Source organism: Hyaena hyaena, unplaced genomic scaffold (assembly GCF_003009895.1).
Source record: "Hyaena hyaena isolate Hyena2069 unplaced genomic scaffold, ASM300989v1 scaffold_445, whole genome shotgun sequence".
In the NCBI taxonomy this organism is placed as follows: Eukaryota; Metazoa; Chordata; class Mammalia; order Carnivora; family Hyaenidae; genus Hyaena; species Hyaena hyaena.
In genome coordinates this window covers 557,389-570,072 of record NW_024081077.1, presented here as the reverse complement: position 1 = coordinate 570,072, position 12,684 = coordinate 557,389, and the positions used below count along the sequence as shown (strand labels likewise).

Genomic DNA, 12,684 nt, shown 5'->3' with positions numbered 1-12,684 from the left:
CTTCTCCAAAGAGGACATTCAGTAGGCCAACAGACACATGAAACGATCCTCAGTGTCCCTCATCATCAGGGAAATGCAGATGAAATCCACACTGAGATACCACCTCATGTCGGTCAGAATGGCTAAAATGAACAAATCAGGAGACTATAGATGCTGTTGAAGATGTGGAGAAACGGGCACCCTCCTACACTGTTGATGAGAATGTGAACTGGTGCAGCCCCTCTGGAAAACAGTGTGGAGGTTCCTCAAAAAATTAACAATAGAACTCCCCTATGACCCAGCAATAGCACTGCTAGGAATTTACCCAAGGGGTACAGGAGTGCTGATGCATAGGGGCACATGGACCCTAATGTTCATGGCAGCACTTTTAACAATAGCCAAATCATGGAAAGAGCCTAAGTGTCCATCAACGGACGAATTGATCAAGAAGATGTGTTTCATCTACACAATGGAATACTACATGGCAATGAGAAAGAATGAAATCTAGCCATTTGTAGCAATGTGGATGGAACTTGAGGGTGTTATGCTGAGTGAAATAAGTCAGGCAGAGAAAGGCAGATACCATATGTTTTCACTTATAGGTGGATTAGGAGGAAATTAACGGAGGACCATGGCAGAGGAGAAGGAGAAAAATACTTGGGGAGAGGGAGGCAAACCATGAGATACTCTTGAATACTGAGAACAAATTGACGACTGATGGGGGTAGGGGAGAGAGGAAGGGGGATGATGGGCATGGAGGAGGGCACTTGTGGGGATGAGCACTGGGTGTTATATGGAAACCAACTTGACAATAAACTATTTGTAAAAAAAAGAGCAAAAGAAGTATGTTTATTGAACAGAATGGATAAATGAATGGATGAATGATTTTAATGACTGAAACAGGTAATTTTAATTTTAATAATATATTTATTTGACCACTATCCATATTATTTCAAAATATAATCAATATAAAATATTGATATTTTACATTCTTTTCATTCTGTCTTAGAACCCTGTATGGATTTTTATACTTGTACTGCATCTCAGTTTGCACTAGGCACATTTCAAGTACTCTATAGCTACACATGGCTAGTAGCTACTCTATTTATAGGATGGCTCAATTCTAGGAAATGGTTCACAAACTTGGCTGAACCTCAAAATCACAGAATTTTTTTTAAAATATAGATTCCTAGGATTCACCCCTATAGATATGGATTTAGTTAGTATAGGAAGACCAGGGAGTCATTTTTAACAAGGCAGTCAATAAGCCATTGATCATCAGGCTGACAGTTGGGAATCACTGCTGTAGAACAACACAAAATAAACCTAAGTCCTCTTGTACATGACTATGAAAAAAAAAAAAGTCACATCCCCACTCTCTTTTATTCTACAGGCTACAATTCCAAATTCCAAGCTCTTTCAACCATTCCTCATCAGACATGGTTTCCAACACTTTCAACTCCCTGGTTGCTTTTCTCTGGATGTACTCCAGTTTGGTTTATTTGCAGTAGTGAGAAGTACTACAGCATAGATAATCCAAATTAATCCTTATTTGCCTTTGAAATGTTTCTCAGTACTTTCATATGAATATGAGCATCTCTGCTAAATGCTGAATTCACAATAATTCAGCCTCAGATTGTAAACTCTCGCTGTCAAGAAGCACAGGGATGTCCACGTTCCTCAACATGTCTACATTTCCTCTGCACCACACTGTATCTGGGAATGCCAAAGTCACCTCAGAATACTTCAGAGCACTAAGTTAAGCACAACTACCTTTTTTCCATGCCTTTCAACCTTCTTACCTTTTCCCATGACTAAAGAAGAAAGTAGTAGGTGTTTTGAGTCAGAAGAAGAGCTCTTTAGTCTTCTTTAAAGTTACATAAATGTAAAATATAATCATGTCACCCAAAAAAAATCAGATTTGCAATGAAAATTGGACTCAATTCAATACCACAAATATTCACTTACCTATGTTTGCCCGAGCACGTTACATGTGCTGCTGTGATAGTCAGGACACTACAAGAAGAAACAAGCCTTAAGGAGATAACAAACTAGTCAGCAAAATAAGTATATCCATGGGACAATTTTTATGGAGTTCTTACTGTATGTTAGGCACATGGGTTACATATCAGTGAATAAAGCATTCAAAAGTTCCTGTTCTTCTGGAGCTTATGGTCTAGCAGCAGAGACAGATAATAAACAAATGACAGCAAATTATATATAAGTGTATTATATAGCATGCTAGATGATAAATGCTACAGACACTAACAAATCAGAATAAGGAGTATCAAGAGTACTTGTGAGGAACAGGACTAACTGAATTTTTTTTTTATAATGCTATATTCATTTCTGAGAGAGAGAGAGACAGAGTGAGCAGGGAAGGGTCAGAGAAAGAGGGAGACACAGAATCTGAAACAGGCTCCAGGCTCTGAGCTGGCTATCAGCACAGAGCCCGACACAGGGCTCAAACCCACCAACTGCAAGATCATGACCTGAGCCGAAGTCGGATGCTTAACCGACTGAGCCACCCAGGCGCCCCCAGGACTAACTGAAATTTTACTTAGTGGTGAGAGTAGACCTTACTTAAAAAATTGATATTTGAGAAAACATATGAAGAGCAGGGGGAAACATGCAGATATAGGGGGTAGAAGAATGCCAGGCAAACAGCCAGTGCAAAGGCCCTGAGGCAGAAGAGTAACTGGCCTGTTTGAAAAGCAGCAAGGAAGCCAGTGGAGTTAAAGCAAAGTGAGCAAAGAAACGGATAAACTGACTAGGCAAGAAAAGTAATGGGGTGGTGAAATTGTTCATCAGGTCTTTGTAGGACATAATAAGAACTTTATCTTTTGAGTGAAATGAAGAACCAGTGAATGGGACAAACCAGTAACATAATATGCATTGCATTTTTAAAAGATTGCTCTGGGAGCACCTGGGTGGTTCAGTGAGTTAAGTGTCCAACTTGATTTTGGCTCAGGTCATGATCTCACAGTTCCTGAGATACAGTCCTGGGTCAGGCTCTCCACTGACAGTACAGAGCCTACTTGTGATTCTGTCTCCACTCTCTCTGTATACTTCCTTGCAAAATAAATAAATAAACATTTAAAAAAATAAAAATAATAAAGATCACTCTAGCAGCTCTGTTGGGAACAGCGTACAGAGGAGCAAGAGTATAAGCAGGAACACCACATAATAGGCTACTGCAATAATCCAGCTGATAGGGGTAGCTTGGATCAGGGAAGTAGTAGCAATGAAAAGAAAACTGGTCATATTTTTTTATGTTAAAAAAAAGCTTTAATAAAGTAATACAGGGGCACCTGGGCGGCTCAGTCGGTTAAACATCCGACTTCAACTCAGGTCATGATCTCATGGTTCTTGGGTTCGAGCCCCGTGTCAGGCTCTGTGCTGACAGCCAGCTCAGAGCCTGGAGCCTGCTTCAGATTCTGTATCTCCCTCTCTCTCTGACCCTCCCCTGCTCATGCTGCCTCTCTCTCTCTCTCTCTCTCTCTCTCTCTCTCTCTCTCTCTCTCAGAAATAAATAAAACATTTAAAAAATAATAAAGTAATACAGTGAGATGGTTGTTTTAATAGAAGATGGTAAGAAAACAAAGAGGAAGAAACAATAATTCCACCAAAGGAAGGATTTGTAGCCAAAGTGACAGCTTAGCTAAGTCCTGAGAAATATGTAAAAGGAAAAATAAATCAGGAAGAAGCAGAGAAGGAACTGGCATAGAATTGTTGGTGGCCAGAAGAGACGTAGGACATGACCATTTCCCCAGGGATCTTACAGTCTTAGTAGGGAAACAATACAGTAGGTCACCCAAGACCAGAGTCTCAGGGGGCCACTGGGATAAAAACTTGACACAGGGACTCTGGACTATAGACATAAACAGTAAATGCCAGCAAAATAGTTAAGAGAAGAAGCCGAAGAAGTACCAGGAAATGTAAGGAAAGTGACCCCAATTCACAGAGGATCCACAAGACCAGTTCTGTCAACATTAACACAGGCCCCTGCGCTACCATTCAAGCCTCCTAAAATATTATCTGTTCCCACCTTGCCAAGGAAACCAGAGCCAAGTAATGCCATCATGTCATTTGTTTCTCAGAACTACTAACACTTCTCCTCACAACTCAAACACTAAGCTAAACTTTCAATATGCCTTAAAAAGTAGTGTGTGTTTGGGTGCCTACAGAGGAGCTATGCTATGAATCTTCTTCTGTGGGTTTTCTCTGTGGTCCCCCCCACTTCTGAACAGTGGTGCAACAGGGCAGATTATACTTCTTCCTCTCCAAATCTCATTCCTCTCCACCCACATCTGCATATTCTCTTCCACCCGTAGAGCCAAGACAGCAAAAACAGAACTTAAGATGCTTCAGGGCCAGTTTCTCTCCCACTCCAATGTACCTCCATGTGTCTTTTCTCTCTCATGTGAAAATCACCTCACCTTAGCTCCCTCACAAAATCCACCAGTTCTACCTGGAAGTCCCTAAAATAATCCAAGGAGCATGGCTTGCCACTACTAATTCTAAAATCAAAAACATACTTAACATACATTAAATATTTGGTAAATGTCAGTTTCACCCACATAATCTACACATCAACTCTAAGAAAGAGTACTGTTTTTATCTCAGAGATTAGTTAAGAAAAAGATCAAGGTCACACAACTAGTAAGCAAAGGAATTAAACACCACATGTCTGGCTCAGGAGTCCATGGACCCAACTAATACTGTGTCTCGGTATGAATTTACAGTTCCTTCCACCATTTCTTCCCTATGTCCAGCCCATTAGAGTATGACCTTTCAGAGCAGGGGTCTGCTTTCCTCATTCTAAATCTTCCCTTTGTAGGGAAAGATATGCGGTTGCCTGGGTTCCCCATCCCTTCCCCAGAATGAAGAATGTCAGCAGAGGTGCCACGACGAACGACTCAGTAAACAATTGTCCGAGTGCCCAGTGGCTGGCAGCAGGCCAAACGGGAAAGAGAAGAGTCATACTCCACTTTTCTTCCCACCAGCTCTCTCCCTGGTTCTTTTTAATTACAGTGGCCCATATCTGAGTTTCAACAAATGAGTTTACATAGGGAAACAAAAGTCATCATAACAAAAATATCCACTAAAAGGGTTTGCTTATAAAATGAGTTTGCACATACATCTACCTCTTCAATGTTGATTCTGAAACCTCTAGCTAGCAAAAGATGAAAATTTTCAGAGTCGATAAAAAAACATGTAATAAAAATGTTCAAATGACACAGAAAGGCACTGAGTTCTGGTGGTCTAACACAGGTAGATAAATTTTTTAAAATAAAAGTAAAAATAACAGTGTGGAGGTTCCTCAGGAAACTAACAATAGAACTCCCTCATGACCCAGCAATAGCCCTGCTAGGAAGTTACCCAAGGGATACAGAAATGCTGAGGCATAGGAGCACATGTACCCCAATGTTCATAGCAGCACTCTCAACAATAGCTAAAACATGGAAAGAGCCTACGTGTCCATCAACAGATGAATGGATCAAGAAGATGTGGTTTATCTATACCATGGAATACTACATGGCAATGAGAAACAATGAAATCTGGCCATGTGTAGCTACATGGATGGACCTTGAGGGGGTTATGCTGAGCGAAATAAGTCAGGCAGAGAAGGACAAATATCATATGTTTGCACGTATAGGAGGATTAGGAGGAACTTGACGGAGGAACAAGGGGGAGAAGAAGGGCGGAAATGGTGGGGGAAAGGGAGAGAGGCAAACCATGAGAGACTCTTGAATGCTGACAAAAACTGAGGACTGATGGGTGTGGGGGGGTGGGGGGGATGGGCATGGAGGAGGGCACTTTGGGGATGAGCACTGAGTGTTATGTAGAAACTAATTTGACAATAAACTATTTGTAAAAAAAAAATAAATAAATAAAATAAAATAAAAGTAAAGTAAAAATAAATAAATAAATAAATAAATAAAAATAATAAAAAAATTAAAAAAATTAAAATAAAATAAAATAAAAGTAAAAATTTTACCATTATGACAAATATCAAAACATAATGGCTTTGCATTAAAAGGGTAAAGAGAGAGCTCTCACATGTTTTTGCAAAAACAAATACACACACACACAAAAACCACTTGATTTTGCTCAATTTGCTCTATTTTTTCTTATAATTATTAACTCGTAGTTAAATGATTACATACATTTTGTCATATAAACACTAAGACATAATTTTCATTGATTTTAGCTGCATTCTTTTTTTTTAATTTTTAATGTTTATTTATTCTTGAGAGACACAGAGCATGAGCAGGGGAGGGGCAGAGACAGAGAGACAGACACAGAATCCGAAGCAGGCTCCAGGTTCCATGCTGTCAACACAGAGCCCAACGCAGGGCTCGAACTCATGAACCGTGAGATCATGACCTGAGCTTAAGTCGGACACTTAACTGACTGAGCCACCCAGGTACCCCAGAAACGATTTTAAACCACAAATGCCTAACATAACTTTAACTGCCTAATTCATGTTTTCAACAACCCTACAAACACACTCTCATGCATAGCAGAAAGAAGGCTCAAAAGAAAGTTTAATTCAGTTACAAAACAAATGGATGCTAATATTAAACATAGATATTGGTTTCTTATGGTTGCTGTAACATATCATTTTAATGGCTGAATCAACGCAAATTTATTATCTCAGAGTTCTGGAGGTCAGAAGTCCCAAATGAATTTCACTAGGTTAAAATCAAGGTGTTTGTAGGGCCATGTTTCTCCTAGAGGCTCTAAAAGAAAAGTCCCTTTTTTTTTTTTCTGGTTGTTATAGCTTCTAGGAGCTTCCCACATTCCTTGGCTCACAACTACCTTCCAACTTCAAAGTCAGCAATGACCAATCAAGTCTTTCTCACAATGCATCACACTAACACTGATACTTCTACCTCCCTCTTCCATAGTTAAGGTGTCCTTATGATTACATGGGACCCACTCAGATAATCCAGGATAATCTCCATAATTGATGTCACTTGATTAGCAGCCTTAACTACTTCTTTTTTTAAAATGTTTATTTATTTTGAGAGAGAGAGCAAGTGTGCATGAGCTAAGGAGGGGCAGTGAGACAGAGAGAAAAACAGAGAGAGAATCCCAAGCGGACTCAGTACAGAGACGGACTTGGCTTGAACCCACGAACTGTGAGATCATGACCTGAGCCAAAATAAAGAGTCAGACGCTTAACCAGCTGACCCACCTGGGTGCCCTAGCAACCTTAATTGCTTCTGCAATCTTAATCCCCACCTTGCCAAGTAACATAATACATTTACAGGTTCTGAGAGTTTAGTATGTAAACGGTTGGGAGATGGTTATTCAGCTTACCCCAGCCTGTCTTTCACACCCAAAGATTCACATTCATCCCACATGCAAAATACAGTCACTCTATCCAAAAGTCCCCGAAGTCTCAACTCAGTAGAACATCAACTCACAGTTTAAATCTGGTCTAAATCTTACCAATTCAAAAGCCCCAAGAGTCAACACCTAAATTAGGTACAATTGAGACCTTGGGCACCATCCATCCCGAAACACAGTTCTTTCCATCTGTGAAATCTGTCAAACTCAAGAAACAAGATGACTGTTCCCAAAATACAATGGTGCAATAGACATGGGATAAAAATTACAGACATTCTCATTCAAAAAGGGAGAAAATAGATGTTTAAAAATTAGACATCAGCCTCATGCAACTTTGAGGTCCAACTAGGCAAAATTATATTGATTTCAAAGTCTGGGACTAATCCTCTGTGGTCCTTGGCTCCACCCTCTAGGATCTCAGCTGTGCCTTCTGGGCTCTCAGTTCTACCCTCTTAGTCAACCTTACTTTTTCACAAAAGGTGGTTTGTGTTTGCAGCTGAGTAGATTAATTAGCTTATTTGTTGTTTTACTGCATCCTCACTTCCCTTTTCTGACCCAGCCAGATGCATTTTTGCTGGTATAATATTCTCAAGAACCACATAGGTCCTCCATATGTGTCATGGTGATTTACTCCCTTAGACAAGAGGCTCCTCCACAGATATTTCTCAGCTAAATTTATCTCTATAACTGGCTTCTCAGAACTGAGATGTTTGAGGGAATCCATGAGTTACATGTTCAATTTCTTCAGAGCCCTCTCTCTGACTGAATACTCTGACCTTACTTCTGAGACCCTAGCAAAAGGTTTTCCAGCCACACCATCAGCTTTCTCTACAGAGCAGGCATTCCTGACAGTAAATCTCCTCACTTTAGCATCATTCGCAATCTGGGAGGCTGAGAATTTCTCAAATAGTAAGTTCTGGTAAAATTCTGCTTAATAGTTCTACCCTCAATCTGCCTCTTTCACTTTTTACTAGAAGAAGCAGTACAAAAAACCTAGGCTGCCTTCAACACTATGCACATAAATCACCTCGGCTAAATACCTAAGTCCATATTTACAAGCTTTGCTTGTGTCCACAAAACTGCAGGACACAATTTAGTTAAGCTTCCTGCCACTACATAACAAGGACCCCCTTTCCTCCAGTTTGCAATAGCATGTTCCTGATTTCTATATAAGCTCTCAGGGGCAGTGTCTTTAATGTCCACATAACCAACAGTTCATGGCAATTTAGGAATTCTCTAAGGTGACTTAGGTATTCTCTATCACACTCTTCATTTTCTTCTGAATCCTCCCTAGTAGAATTGTCATCGCCATATTGTTCCTAACAGTCTATTCAAGACAATCTAGGCTTTTTCTATAACGCTCTTCAAAATTCTTCCAGTCTATGCCCATTTCCCAATCGCAAAGCCACTTCCACATTTTTAGGTATTCCTTACAGCAGTCCCCACTTCCATATATCAAAATCTGTATTAGTTTCCTGTTGCTGCTATAAAAAATCACCGTAAGTTTAGTGGCTTAAGTCAACACAATTTATTATCTCACAATTCTGAAGGTCAGAAATGGGCTAAAATCAAGTGTCAGCAGTGCTGGACACTGCAAGAGAAAATCCATTTTCTTGCCTTTTTCACCTTCTCAGGACTGCCCACACTCCTTGGCTCATAGCCTACTTTTATTTTCAAGGCTAGCAATGGCAGGTCGAGTCATTCTCTCACTGCATCACTGACACTGACTCTTCTATCTCCCTCTTCCAGATCTAAAGGACCTTTGGGATTACATGGGGACTACTGATATAATCCAGAATAGTTTTTTTTAACTTAAAGTCAATTGATTAGCAACCTTAACTCTACATACAATCATAATTCCCCCTTAACATGTAACAAAACATAATCTCAGGTTCCTAGTATTAGGACGTGAACATCTTTGAGGGACCATTATTTTATCTACCACAATATATCTTTCTGTAATGATAAATTTTCAATTCTTTTATATTAATATGGCCTACCCTGTAATCCGGTCTCTGCTCTCTTCATTTGTGGTCATTTCATATTACAATCATATGCTTCCACTACTCTGAATTTCTTCTATTTTTTTCAAATACACAATGCTCATCCCAGGTTTGGGATCTTTATTCATGCTGTCTCCTTTGTCTCTGTGATTCTCCCTCTCTGAATCCTCAGGGACCCTCTTCTACAGACTAACAATCCTTCAGTTATCAGCTTAAACGACCTTTCTTCAAAGATAGTCTCCATGATCCTGTGACTCCCTAGAGTATAGATTCCCATTGCATTCTTAGTTTTTCTTCATAGCAATTACCTTAATAGTGATTAAATTATCGGTGTAATTGTTTGTTTAATGACTATCTTTAAGATACTCTGAAAGTAAAGTTCTAACTTATTCCTATGCTTTATGCCTAACACCTAGCAGAATACAATTACACAACAAAACTTTTTTGAAATGAATGAACATATCTCCTTTAATCCTCATAACATTAATTTTATAATTGAGGGTGCTGAAGTTCAGAGAAATTGAGTAACTTCACCATAGTAAAACAACTAACTAATGAGGTTCCACTTGGGTCTATCTTGATTTCTAAGCCCATCTCTTTGTCACTGTGGTATTCTATATTATTGGCACACCAATGACCCACTGTCCCCAGACCATGAATGTCCACTGACCATCATATTCACAAATACTTACTGCAACCTCACTTTTCTTAATGCAGTTACCTTTGCCTACTAAAGTCAATGGCCCATCCCCAAATGTCCAGTTTCAGTCCTGTTTTTAAATACTGACCTAAGGGTAGACTTGTGGACATTTTTTCCCTTTAAAATTTTAAGGTTCTTTAAAAATAACTACTAAACTTATTTTTAAATTACCAACTCAGTAAAAAAAATGTGCTTTGATTTTATCTTACTTCTCTTGTGGGGATTAATGACATCATAAAATCTGTGAACACCTTAGAAGAAATTTTATTAAACCAACAGATGAAACTATCAACTTTGGGAACATGGCCAGAGAAAGTGTTACGACCAAAGATCTAAAAATCATGCTAACGTTGCTAGAAAGTGCTAGAACTGTGTTTCTTATGCTCTCATTCTTGGCCTCCCATGCAAAGAGAAAAAAAAGAGCATTATTTTAACGTTATCTTTACAAATATTTCCTAGACCTTAAACAAGGTAAGTAGGTAGAATGCTACTTACAACTACACTAGTCCTTAAGATTTCAGAATTCTTTACAAGCTTTCAGAGGTCTTTTTCACTGTCAGCATTCAGTCCTCTATTTTTTAAAATGTAATGTATTTTTGTGGATATGAGTCAGACTGTAGCCAGAAATACTTAGATTTTGATGTAGATTCCAAATTGTTGCTTGGATACTTTTTTTCCTCTTGAAAATGATTATAACTGGCTCAGATAAAAAGCCACATTTATTAAAGGAAGATCTAATTTAGCATCTTACTTCAATTTCCAATTCAGCTACAAATAAAATTTCAACAACAACAAAACAATTTTACTGATACTACAATCGCTATTATGATAAAAGCAGGTATGACTTTGAAATATATTTCCACTTGCTTTTATTGTAATATATAAAATATAATTATTAATAACAGATTCATATTGCACAGTAATTTACAAAAGTTATTTATAGTTTCAAAAAGCACTGAATTATAAGCATCTTAAATAGCATCAAAAAGAATAATGAGGTAGCCAAAAGGAGAAGGAATATTAAATGAGCAAAAATCATTGGGAAATTATATGCTGAGATTTCTTATTTTAAAACTAAGAGACAAAAGAAGATGGTTTTATCACTGCAGGAGAAATTTAATGGTTCAAAATCTCTTCCATCTACATAGAACATATCTGATAGCACAAAGTAAATTATCTGATAGGTTCATATGAAATCTAAGAGCATCTTACAAGTTTTATAATTTGTTACTATCCCCCTATGATATTTTACACACTATACAAAAATATCTGTATCTCCCTCAATTCACCATAAATCAAATCCATCAAATCTTCAGAGTCTAAAAGCTTTTGTCTCTCTAAAAGCCATGGAATTCCTGTGAAGCAGTAGGAGTCAGAACTGACTTCTTTGCAACATTTTGTAATAGCAGAGAAAAGACATTTCCAAGGTAATGCAGAACTACCGAGCAAAGTCAAAGGTCCACCTGTGGTCAATTTCATAATCTAAATCTTAGAATAAGAGAAGTTACTAGACCATAATCAATAGATGAGTAATATACACCTACTGAAAACACAGCAGGCAACAAATACTTGCTGATTGATTGGTTATATGAAATAAGGCTCATAATTTGGCAGGAAATGAAATTTTACATCTTCAGTTCTCAAAAACTAGATTTGTTAGGCATTTACTCTACGTGTAAGGCTTGGTACCAACAAGGAAATAAAAACAATTCATTGATACGCATTGATAAGTAGTTACAATGGACAATTCATTTGCAACACAATGCCTACCTTGAAGAACTGGCAATTTTGCTAAATGTTGCTTTAAATTTTGCTAAAAATAGCTAACTATTTTGCTAAATATTGCTTTAAAAAATTAACCAGGAAAAGATATTTGTGCCTTGAAATGATTTCCTAGAAACTGTCTAATTGTCTAGCACGAGAACATAAAATCACAGTCCTGAAGGTTTCTAGTTGTGACAACTCAGATACTCTTCCCAGGAAAGTAAGAAGAACACTAGTATAATTGAAAGGAGCTTTGGAAATTTTAAGGGCACTTCAACATCATTTGTTTATTAGGAGCTTTAGCTTCTGTAAAGCTTTTCGGTTACTCAAATTAGCAGTCCTGAAATAACTTTGCTTCCAGTTCACAGGGATTGAAAATCAGCAGTTTTAAAAAGAAGAAGAAAAAAAGAAAGAAAAAAACAGAAGCTTATCCCTAATGACACTTCTCTTCCACTTTGTGAATTTTGCTGACAGTCTAGTCTTATTTCCTTTATTAGATTTAGTCATTCTTTTTAAAGGATTCAATACCTAAACTGCACCTCCCCCCAAAGACCTTTAAGTAAATAAAATATCATCACAAATATTTAACACAATAGAAATACTTAGTGGGCTCACCATAATTAAAACAGAAAAATTACATTTTCATTTTTTGTAAGAGTAAACTTGTAAATAAATGCAGCACATGTCAATTTCCTCCTTCTCCCATTGTGAGCTTTACTGTTACTGTCCATGGTGACACTTACTGGCTATATCAGGCAACAACACCGCTACAGAGACATGCAAGTTTTATTTTATTTCTATTTCTCGGTGGCAAATTTGCTGAAGTGGTTTTCTTTTTGCATATCCAACTCTTTAGTAATTATGAAGCCATGGCACCAA

General features: G+C 38.0%; 1 protein-coding gene across 1 annotated transcript in view; it reads right to left on the bottom strand.

Annotated features, from left to right (window-relative positions):
- NELL2 (neural EGFL like 2) overlaps positions 1–12,684 on the bottom strand; it is a 340,664-nt gene that overhangs the window by 325,937 nt on the left and 2,043 nt on the right. The gene's annotated exons all lie outside the window — the stretch shown is intronic.